General features: G+C 41.7%; 1 non-coding gene across 1 annotated transcript; it reads right to left on the reverse strand.

The window, feature by feature from the left end:
• Positions 1-8,465: 8,465 nt before the first annotated feature.
• On the reverse strand, positions 8,466-8,571 carry LOC117133173. Its single transcript, XR_004457014.1, has one exon. It is a non-coding gene; the product is annotated as a small nucleolar RNA R71 (small nucleolar RNA).
• Positions 8,572-11,978: the final 3,407 nt, after the last annotated feature.

The following is an 11,978-nucleotide window of genomic DNA, read 5'->3' on the forward strand; positions in this document are numbered from 1 at the left end:
TAAGTCTTCTCCAACTAGAAAACTTACACAGAAGTCTTTGGTCAATGCAGAAGTTCATTTTACAATTGACTTTCAGTGTGTTTTTTAAAGACGACTTCTGCCCCAAGACTTCCATGGAAGTCTTCTAGTTAAAATTAAATATTTAAGTTTTATTTTTCAATTTCAAAATTAACCTGAGACAACTTTCAACGACAGTGAGAAGACTTCCATCGAGAGAAGTCTACTCTATATCATACTTCTTTGGAAGTTTTCCTTTGTAAATATTGGCATACTTTTTAAAAAAAAAATCTTGAAAATACCAGAGAAGACTTCCCGATAAGTTTTCTAGGTTAAACTTGTTAGTTTTTCAGTTGACTGAATTGTGTCAGAAGTTTGATTGGTTCTAGAAGACTCCCGTGGAAGTCTTCAACGTCAATGTTTAATAAACTTTCATTTTCTCTAAAATAGGAAAGACTTTTAACATTTTCTTGTTGATCATTCATGTATATTATTCGATATTGGGGCTCCTGAATGAAATTCATAACTTAAATAGTGATAATTATGAAGTTACCAATAATCATATTTATTAATATTTCTAGCTAATTCGAGAAGACTTATTGAAGATGATATATCTTGGATTTGACCCGTTTTCATCCATGGTATATAGGTGTTTTACTATATATATATATATATATCTATGTTTTCTACTCTTCTAGGTATGTTTTCAGGTTCAGGTGCATTTTGGAGTAAAGCTATGACTTTGGAGCATTTTGGAGCTTAAAGGACATATCATCTGAGCTGACCATGTAGAGGTCGACGAGAGGAAGAACAATCGATCGATGCGCATCCAGTGCTGTCGATCGACACCATGAGATGCCTTGATAAATGAAGATTAATATCGATCAATGTACACAAGTACCATCGATCGATGTCGAGATATTGGACATGCGACATTATGGATCCAGCGGACTTGAAGCCCAAGTCCAAGCCAAATTACGAAAATGCCCTGACGAGTTTTTAACCTAGTAGATTATATACTGCCTAAGTGTTTTGACGGCAGAGGAGAGATTTTTGCTATAGTTTTACTTTGAGAGGGAGAGAGAGAGAGTTTTGGAGAGAAGATCACTTGTGATTGGAACTCCTTGTTTTCATTTCTTTTCATCTATACTATGAATTCCCATTTCTTCATTGTCATGAATTGCTTTGCTATGCCTGAGTAGTTTATTTATTAGATCCAGGGTTCAGATAGGTTTGTGGGATTAGCCCCAAACTATAGATCTGCCTTGTTGTGATATTCATGATAGATTTGTATTCATTGCTTGTTTTAGCCTTGCTAACTAGAACATGATCATAGGATTGCATACTCAAGCACCCTTGTTATCCCATCCTGACATCTATCTATAATATTAGGACTGCTAGAGAGGGCTAACCACCAATTTAGTATCTTAATAGGGCATATCATACTCGCGCATAGGCCTGGCTAGAACCCGTCGATCGATGTCCTCAACTGACTAACGGTCGACGTAGGTAAATGTGTATCGGACGACGTCCCTATAGGACCATCGATCGACACTCTTTCGTTGTCAACATACTAACCGTTGAGACACGAGATCTAGTTTGTTAACCAGTGAAACATGCGACAGCTCATCACTGAGTTAAGCAGTTGAGCTCTAACATATCATGCATGCATTAAATAGGCATCTATAGATATTATAATCTCCAACACCTGAATAGTGGTCCTGCATCTAATATCATTTCCAACCAAGTTACATTTACTATTTACTTCACTTGTTACTATTGCTATTTCATTTAAACATAGACAACTCTTAGAATTAATAAACACTAGATTTACTTGTACCCTAGCTCCTTGTGGATTCGATCCCTAAGTACTACATCTGAACCTCTTTTGATGAGAGTAACACTCCTTAGGGTAATTTGAGTGGTATCAAATTTGGCGCCGTTGCCGGGGAGCTTTGATCGCCATTAGATTTAGTTTTATTGATTCTTATTCTTTTCTCTACCCCCTTTCTAACATAATCTTTTTCTTGTCTTTTCAAGTGCATGCCCAGCGGTACTAGAAGCAACAAGGAGAAAGACTTGCTGTTCTCAGACGATCCTGCTCATTTGGAACGCACCATCCGTAGAGGTCAACGTTCCACATCACTTGACGCAACAACTTCTTCGTCGATCGATACTCACAATCAACCATCGACCGACACCAGACCTTCATCGTCGATCGATCCTAATCGTTCGACAACGATCGATATTACACTGCGTACGTCGACCGTGTCTTCAAAAATGGTAAACATTATTATTTTAACACATGAGGAGAACGGAAACCTGTATGACCAGGACGGTCATTTGCGTAATGCAAAAGGTCAGAAAATAGACGCTCAGGGGACTGTAATCGCTGATGCTGATGCTACAGGAACTGCTCAACCTGTAGACGAGGACGCTCGATCGAAACCACTGGCCGACTACAATCGCCCAGATGAGTACTTTTCCAACAGATCAGCTATTCGACTTCCGGAGATGCAGAAGCAGAATTTCGAGCTGAAGCCTCAATACTACACTCTCTTCTCGCAGATACCCTACTCTGGGTTACCGCACGAGCATCCTATGGACCATCTAGAACGGTTCGAGGATTTAATCGCTGCTATTCGGATGGAAGGAGTCCCCGAAGATTACCTGCTGTGCAAGCTCTTCAGATACACGCTGAATGGAGAAGCGATGCACTGGCTTAGGCAGCAACCCACAGGATCCTTAACATCCTGGGCTGACATCAAGAATGGTTTCTTACGAAACTTCTTCGATGAGGCGTGCGCTGATGAACTTCGAAACAAAATTTCCACATTCTCGCAGAAGGCTGGAGAGTCTTTCAAAGATTCGTGGATTAGATTTAGGTTCTTCCAGCGAGACTGTCCACACCACGGATTTAACGAAGTGCAGCTGCTAAGCACTTTCTTCCGAGGTCTCGCCTTACAGTATCAAATGGCTCTTGATACGGCGAGTGAAGGAAACTTCACTACTCGGAATCCGTTAGAAATCAGATCCTCGAACCTCTCCAGATGGTCCATAGGATGCTTGTGGGATAGTCCATGGTAGGGAAACTGTCCCACAAGTGTGTAGTACTGCGCTTTCAGCTCAAAATCCCTCTCAATTGTAGGAGGAAGGATCGCTGATCTGTTGGTGTAGCAGCGATCTAGACCGTTGTAGTCAGCCAACGTCCTGGGTTGCGCAGCCTCATCTACATGTAAGGTAGTACCTATAGTAGTAGCATCAGGCTCAGGGATTGCAGCCCCCTGAGCATATATTCTCTGACCTGCTGCATTACGCAGATGACACTCCTGGTCATGCAGGTCTCCATTCTTGTCCCGAACAAGTATCAAAGGCGCAACCATTGCTCGCGGTTCAGTATCGATCGATGTCCGAGATGGAATGTCGAGAGATGTCGATTGAAGGGTATCGGTCGACGGAAAGTATGTGTTGTCGATCGATAAGGGTGAGCGAGAATCTGTCGACGGAACTGGTGTCTGGGTCGACGGTGGTTGAGCAGAATCGAGCGACACTAAAGTGTTGTTGTCGGTCGATAGGGAGCGCACTTTCTTACGGATCGTGCGTTCCAAACTTGCAGGATCTGGTCAGAATATCAGTTGAGATTCCTTGTTGCTTCTGGTACTGTTGGGCATGTACCTGAAAATCCAAGAAAAAAATTTATGTCAGAATACTTACCAAAAATTAGAAAACGGGCGATCAAAGCTCCCCGACAACGGTGCCAAATTTGATACCACTCAAATTACCCTAAGGAGTAATTTATACTCTCTCAAATAAGAGGTCGAGTTGTAGTAATTAGGGATCAAATTCACAGGGAGTTAAGGAACCTAAAGATTCTAATATGAGTTGTTAAGTAAGATGTTTTTAAGAGTTTTGTAAGTAATTACAGTTTTATATTGAACAATTATTTGTTCAATAGCAAGTTTTGGGGTTTTGGTGCTTAAAAAGAAAATAGTTAGACTTAGGCTTTTTATTCAGGAAAGTTGGAATTATAATCCTATAGATGCCTAATGAGTTGCATGCATGATAATGTAAAGCTCAACTATTTGATCAACAAGTCTTTCGGCCTTTGCAAGCATTGACTTGTTGACTTTTAACTACATCTATGATCTCAACTCTCGTTATATTGATCTATAGAAAGTGTCGATCATATTCCAATAGGCGTATAGATCGATACACCTTTTGCACCGTCGATCGATTATTCAAGTATGATATCGATCGACGCCCTCTAGTCAAGCTTTATGCGCAGGTTGAATGAATGCTTACTAAGCTCACTAGATCAGCTCTCGCCTTGCTCATAGCAAGAAACAAAGTTTATTTAGAATGTTTTCAGGATGAGAATTACCTATGGCTTTTATCAATCAATCTTAGGGCAAGTTCTAGGTAGCTAATCTAGACACATGCATTAATAAACAATTTTGATTATCACAACTCAGCATGGCTAATCCCTCCTAACCTATTTAAACCCTAAAATCTAACAAGAGAACTACTCAGACATGGTTAAGTAATTCTTAACAATGGTTAAGTATAAAAATTTCATAGAATAAATAAGATAAATATCAATGGAGTTCCAATCACAAACTACAACTTTGGATCTTCTCTCCTATCTATCAATAAAACAATGAAACACAAAGAAAGCACACTTTTTAAAGCACTCTCTCTAAAGCTTATATAATTAGGGTAAAACTAGCCAGGGGCAATCTTGTAAAACAATGAAATCTTGGGCTTCAAGTCGGCTGTGACCAAACGGGCTTCTGCGCGCTTCGCTATCGATCGACACCATGACTCAGGTATCGATCGATTCTAGTTCTCCAATATCGACCGATTGTCGATCTCGATGGTCATCTCGGGTGCTTGCTCCAAATATCTCAAAAATGCTCCAAAATCATCACTTATCTCCAAAACCTTCCTGAGCTGAAACCTAATGATATCATCCAGTTTATGCGTAATGATCATGGAGTTGAGATATCCTATTTTTTAGCATGGGATGCACGTGAGTATGCAGTAAATGTTGTGAGAGGCACTCTGGAGAAGGGTTATGAAAAAATTCCCAGGATCACACACATTTTATGAAACTGATAGCAATGTGAGACTTTTTTGAATAGCAAATACAAAGGAGTATTACTGGTTACTACTTCTTTGGATGGAAACTCGAACCTATATCCTATTCCATTTGGAGTTATCGACTCAGAGAATGACCGCTCGTGGGAATGGTTTATGAGACAACATAATGTTGTCATTGGTGATGATCAGAGTTTAGCTTTTGTGTTTGACATGAATACTTTAATTGCTAAAGTTCTTGCGAAAGTGTATTCGCATTCTCATCATGGAATTTGCATTCAGCACTTGCTGAACAATGTTGTTACATATTTCAAGGGTAAATGTGTCGCTGGTTTTGTTGCAAAGGCTTCTAAAGCTTACCGAGTTGCTGATTTTAAGAAGCTATTCACTGCTATTTTCTCAATTTGTCCTGCAATTGTAAACTATCTAATACAAGCTGATGTGAGAAAGTGGGCTCGTTGTCAATTATTGGGTGTGGGAACCGAGATTCACTCTTCGATTTTCCGTTGATTTAGGAAAGATAAGAAACCTTAAATTTCCAGAGGTCTCGGATATCTGCTAAACCACATACCAAGTAATCAGAACCAAAAGTATAGACGAAAATAAATATGAGAATCGAAAAGAGAGCAAGAAAGGTTCTATTCTGAATTTAGGTATGAGCGTTACAACAAGGTAAGAGCCTTGGCCAAAAGAGCTGTCGGCGAGATCCCTAGTTCAGCAAACTAAGACTGCGGAAACCTAGTTGAGTCAAAGCTCTGTGGGAACTGAAATTTACACTGTTGATAACGTTTAAATTAGGAAACTAGGAAAACCCTAATTTCCCAGAGGTCCCGGATCTCTGCGAGAGCCAACGACAAGTGACCAAATATATGCGGAAATCGTGAAAATATAACAACCGAGTTTAGAGAAAACAATAAAACTTATTTCGAGTCCGCGTAAGAGCGTTGCGATCATTACAAGAGATCATAAAAACTTTGGCCGCAAAGGCTGTCAGCGAGTTACCTAGTTCTAGCGGCCTAAAAGCTCAAACCTAGTTGAGTCGCATCTTGATACAGAAAAGGTTTTTGATTGATTTCAGACTGAATCTTGTTAAAGGCTGCCTATGTACCCCTTTCGAGGATCAAGCCGAACGCAGTTCAGTTGATAGAGTTGGACAAGATATCGAACTGCCTGGGCGAGTTTGTCTCGTAATTGAGTGCCAGATATAGTGATATACCTTGGATTTGACCCATTTTTATCCATGGTATATAAGTGTTTTATTATATATATATCTACGTTTTCTACTCTTCTAAGTATGTTTTCAGGTTCAGGTGCATTTCGGAGTAAAGCTATGACTTTGGAGCATTTTGGAGCTTAAAGAACATTTCACCCGAGCTGACCACGTAGAGGTCGACGAGAGGAAGAACAATCGATCGATGCGCATCAGTGATGACGATCGATATCAGGAGATGCCTCGGCAGATGAAGATTAATATTTGTCGATGTACACAAGTACCATTGATCGATGTCGAGACACCAGACGCGACATTTTGAATTCAGCATACTTAAAAACCAAGGCCAAGCCAAATTACCAAAATGCCCTTAACCTAGTAGAATATATACTGCCTAAGTGTTTTTTACGGCAGGAGAACTTTTTCTAGACCTAGTTTTATTACAAGTTTCATTTGGGAGAGAAGATCACTTGTGATTAGAACTCCTTGTTTTCATTTCTTTTCATCTATACTATGAGTTTCTATTCCTTTATTGTTATGAATTGCTTTGCTATGTCTGAGTAGTTCAATTATTAGATCCAGGGTTCAGATAGGTTTGAGGGATTAGCCCCAAACTATAGATCTGCCTTGTTGTGATATTAATGATAGATTTGTATTCATTGCTTGTTTTAGCCTTGCTAACTAGAACTTGATCATAGGATTGCATACTCAAGCAACCTTGTTATCCCATCCTAACATCTATCTATCATATTAGGACTGCTAGAGAGGGCTAACCGCCAATTTAGTATCTTAATAGGGCATATCATACTCGCGCATAGGCCTGGCTAGAACCCATCGATCGATGTCCTCAACTGACTATCGTTCGACGTAGGTAAAGGTGTATCGGTCGACGTCCCTATAGGACCATCGATCGACACTCTTTCGTTGTCAACATACTAACCGTTAAGACACGAAATCTAGTTTGTTAACCAGTGGTACATGCGACAGCTGATCACTGAGTTAAGCGAATGAGATCTAATATATCATGCAAGCAACAGTTAGGCATCTATAGGTATTATAATCTCCAACACCTGAATAGTGGCCCTGCATCTAATATCATTTCCAACCAAGTTACATTTATTATTTACTTGCTTGTTACTATTGCTATTTCATTTAAACATTTACAACCCATAGAATTAATAAACACTAGATTTAATTGTTCCTTAACTCCTTGTGGATTCGATCCCTGAACCTCTTTTGATGAGAGTAACACTCCTTAGGGTAATTTGAGTGGTATCAAATTTGGCGCCGTTGCCGGGGAGCTTTGATCGCCATTAGATTTAGTTTTATTGATTCTTATTCTTTTCTCTACCCTCTTTCTAATAATCTTTTTCTTATCTTTTCAGGTGTATGCCCAGCGGTACCAGGAGCAGCAAGGAGAAAGACTTGCTGTTCTCAGACGATCCTGTTCATTTGGAACGCACCATCCGTAGAGGTCAACATTCCACATCGCTCGACGCAACAACTAACCGTCGACCGACACGCACAACCAACCGTCAACCGACACCAGACCGTCATCGTCGATCGATCCCAATCGTTCGACAACGATCGATACTACACCGCGTACGTCGATCGATACCGTGTCGTCAAAAATGGTAAACATTATTATTCTAACTCAGGACGAGAACGGAAACCTGTTTGACCAGGTCGGTCATCTGCGTAATGCAACAGTCAGAAAATAGATGTTCAGGGGACTGTAATCCCTGATGCTGATGCTACAGAAGCTGCTCAACCTGTAGATGAGGACACTCGATCGAAACCACTGGCCGACTACAATCGCCCAGATGAGTACGATACCAAAAGATCAGCTATTCGACTTCCGGAGATTCAGAAGCAGAATTTCGAGCTGAAGCCTCAATACTACACTCTCGTGTCGCAGATATCCTACTCTGGGTTACCGCACGAGCATCCTATAGACCATCTGGAACGGTTCGAGGATCTAATCGCTGCTATTTGGATGGAAGGAGTCCCCGAAGATGACCTGCTGTGCAAGCTCTTCAGATACACGCTGAATGGAGAAGCGATGCACTGGCTTAGGCAGCAACCCACAGGATCTTTAACATCCTGGACCGACATCAAGAATGCTTTCTTACGAAACTTCTTCGATGAGGCGCTCGCTGAAGAACTTCGGAACAAAATTTCCACATTCTCGCAGAAGGCTAGAGAGTCCTTCAAAGATGCGTGGATTAGATTTAGGTTCTTCCAGCCAACTGTCCACACCATGGAATTAAAGAAGTGCAGCTGCTAAGCACTTTCTTCCGAGGTCTCGCCTTATAGTATCAAATGGCTCTTGATAAGGCGAGTGAAGGAAACTTCACTACTCGGAATCCGTTGGAAGCTGTGAGACTTACCGAAAACCTTGCTAACAGCACCAGCACAAAAAACACTGACTCTAAACGGAAGAAGTCTGTAGCCTCTATCGGGAAGGAACAGATGGACGAAGTAAGAGCTAAGTTAGATGTGGTGCACGAGCTTCTTAGGAAGCAAGTCTGTTCAGCTGAAGGAGAAGTAGCAGATACGGAAGGAGAAGAAAATGTGAACTACATCGGAGGTACCGGATTCCAGAAACATAAACTTCTTTGGAAATGGTCAAAGAAGTAACCAAAGTTCACAATTTCAAAAACCCTTCAACAACAGCAAAAGCTACTCGAACTCTTACTACCAAAATCCACCACCCTAGACTCAGGAAAGCAAGATCGAAGAAATGCTTGATCGAGTACTGTTGGGACAACAACAAATCACCGTGGATTTCAACGGTAAAATAGACTCCGCCTACAACAATCTGAACACCAAAATCGAGACCTTAGGGACTCAGGTGAGAAAACTTGAAACCCAAGTAATTTAGATGGACGAGACTATAAAGTGGCAAGAAGCTTTCGCTAGAGAGGCAGGAGCCGACAAAGGGAAACACCACGTAAATGCCATCATAGATGATGATTTCTGGAAAGTGGTGAGAAATGAAAAGCTTGAGGAAGGAGACTTCGAAATCGAAAGCTCCATGAGTCTCGGTGGTTCTCAATGGTGTCGAACGATGTCGATGAACCCGCATCGACCGACAGACCATGATGAAGATTGATGGACAGATTACTCCAGTCATCGATCGACGTCGTCCGCTAGATCGACTGAATGCAATGCGGTTCGAATTCTAACTCATGAAGAATTCGCAGCTAAGCATTCTCACCCACCCTCCCCTTTCTATGATAAAATCGATCGATCGGTTGATCCAACCATCGATCGACAGAGTGAGTCCGACGTCGATCGTCACAACACACCTCCCATCGATCGACAGGCACCTCTGACATACCGAGTGCGTTACCCTCAATCGATAATGATTACATTAACGCACTCAGACCACCACCTAAACCATTGGCTAACCCACCCGAACCAAAATCCAACCCTTTAAATAGTTCACCAGAATCAGTTCAAGAAGAACAAGAAGCTGAAGGGAGAAGGTTAAGGAAAAGAAAGGAGAAGATTCCTAAAAACATTAAGAGGGAAGCTAACGATAAGGAGATGGATGGTTTAACTAAAAGAGTCCTCAGATTCCCAATCGAAAAACCTTTTGATGAAGCTTACTTCACACACCGGTTGTGGATGTTCTTCAGAGAAACAAAGGTAACTGAGGAGGACATTAGGAGAATGTTTCATCAAGTCAGAGAGAAGATGAAACACATGATCACATTGACGAAGAAGAGTGATCCTGGGAAGTTTGCAATACCATGCATAGTTAAGGGTGTTGAATTTCTCCATTCAATGTGTGACACAGGAGCATCAGTTAGTATCCTCCCTAGGATCATGGCAGACCAACTCGGTTTGACCATCGAACCTTCAACATAATCCTTCACCTTCGTGGATCTTTCAGAGAAACGATCAGGAGGAATCATAAGAGATCTGGAGGTACAGATTGGTAATGCCCTTGTCCCTGTAGATTTTTATGTCCTAGAGATTGAGCTTAACTGGAACTCTTCACTTCTGCTTGGAAGATCTTTCCTAGCTACAGTAGGAGCTGTATGTGACATGAACAAAAACAAACTGTGTCTAACGCTCATAGACCCAAACATCCACTACGACCCCATCCGACCTAAGAGAAAGGTCATTAATTCTGTGGATTACGGGAAAGAACTTGGCATCATTGGCGCATGCCATTGTGGAGCAGAGTATGAATCGGAGTACGAAACAGAGTACTCGGAATCGATCGACACCCCAACCTTTCCATCGATCGATTCCAATGAGTCAACGGTGACCGATGACCGCAACAACACGTCACTCGACGCAATGCACCCAGTTGACCATTTCGCTCCACCTAATCATTGTTACCAACATTTTGCCTTCCAACCTCCAAGCAAGAGAGGAAATGATGATTATTCCATAGGCAGTTGGGCAGACAGTGGTTTCCATGAAAGTTTTGTAGTTGACACTGTAATTACTTCACCTACTGAGGAACATACAGAAGGATACGATGAGGATTATTGGAAAGAACGTGCAATAGAGATGTCTTTGCAGGATGAAAGACTTGAAACACATGAGTTCACAAACACGTTTCCAACATCGTTCGACGCTGTGCACTCCATATCGGTCGATATCCACCCTCGTCCAGCAAAACAACCGCTCACATCGATCGACACCCACAAAGGAAAATCGATCGATATTCGCACCTCAGCGAAAATTCAGGAGCAGGAGAATATTCCCTCTCCAACTAGGTTTATAGATACCTATATAAATCGTTTTGCACCCCCGAAACTACTTACACACATCAGAGCAGACACACAAGCAAAAAAGATGAACACTCTTCCATCTACATCAACAAAAAAATCCATGAAGAGCAATCATCTCAAGAACACAAGTTCTGCAGAAATTACTCTGCCATCGATCGATGCAACTGTATCTACATCGATCGATACTACTCTAAACCCTAATCTTTCTATTTCTAAATTGAATAATTATGCAAACAATGATTACGGTTTTCTAACACCTGATGAATTTGGTATTTTCAGGGACCCAGATGGCAACGCACGTGCAATAGATGGAAGGATCTTACAAGTGTCCAGAGAGGACATAGCAGACATCCTTCAGGTAGCCAATGGACCTGACAATCTATTCTCACAGCAACGTGCACTCCCGACGTCATTCAAAGAGATCCTAACAACCACGTAGGAGTCGCCACAACAGAGATCAATCCAGATCTATCACGCCAACCAAAAGGGAAAGCATCGATCGACGGAACAACCGAGACATCGATCGAGAGGGTAACACCAACGTCGATCGATAGAGATGACCCGACGTCGATCGACAGACGGTATGAATTTGGGACCCGCGCTTTTGACATGTACGGAGCCAGAAAGTTCACTTGGGAACAAAGGGACGAGTATGGAGTCTACAGAGATGAGTGTGGACACGCACGAGGCGTAGCTGGTGAGATGATACCTGTCACAAAGGACGACATCAGCAAATTACTGGAAAGAGCATCTCTTTTTGAAGAGAGCCACATCTGTCTTCCAGAACATGCTACTTCCTTCACACTCACAAGACTGGCACCAGAACTCTACACCAAAGATGAAATCGATGAGATGGTGTTTGGTATTTGTGGAGCTCAGGAGAAACTGGGAGGGGAGTTCAAAACATTGGTAGAAGATAC

The sequence above is a fragment of the Brassica rapa genome, chromosome A03 (genome assembly GCF_000309985.2).
Source record: "Brassica rapa cultivar Chiifu-401-42 chromosome A03, CAAS_Brap_v3.01, whole genome shotgun sequence".
Lineage (NCBI taxonomy): Eukaryota > Viridiplantae > Streptophyta > Magnoliopsida > Brassicales > Brassicaceae > Brassica > Brassica rapa.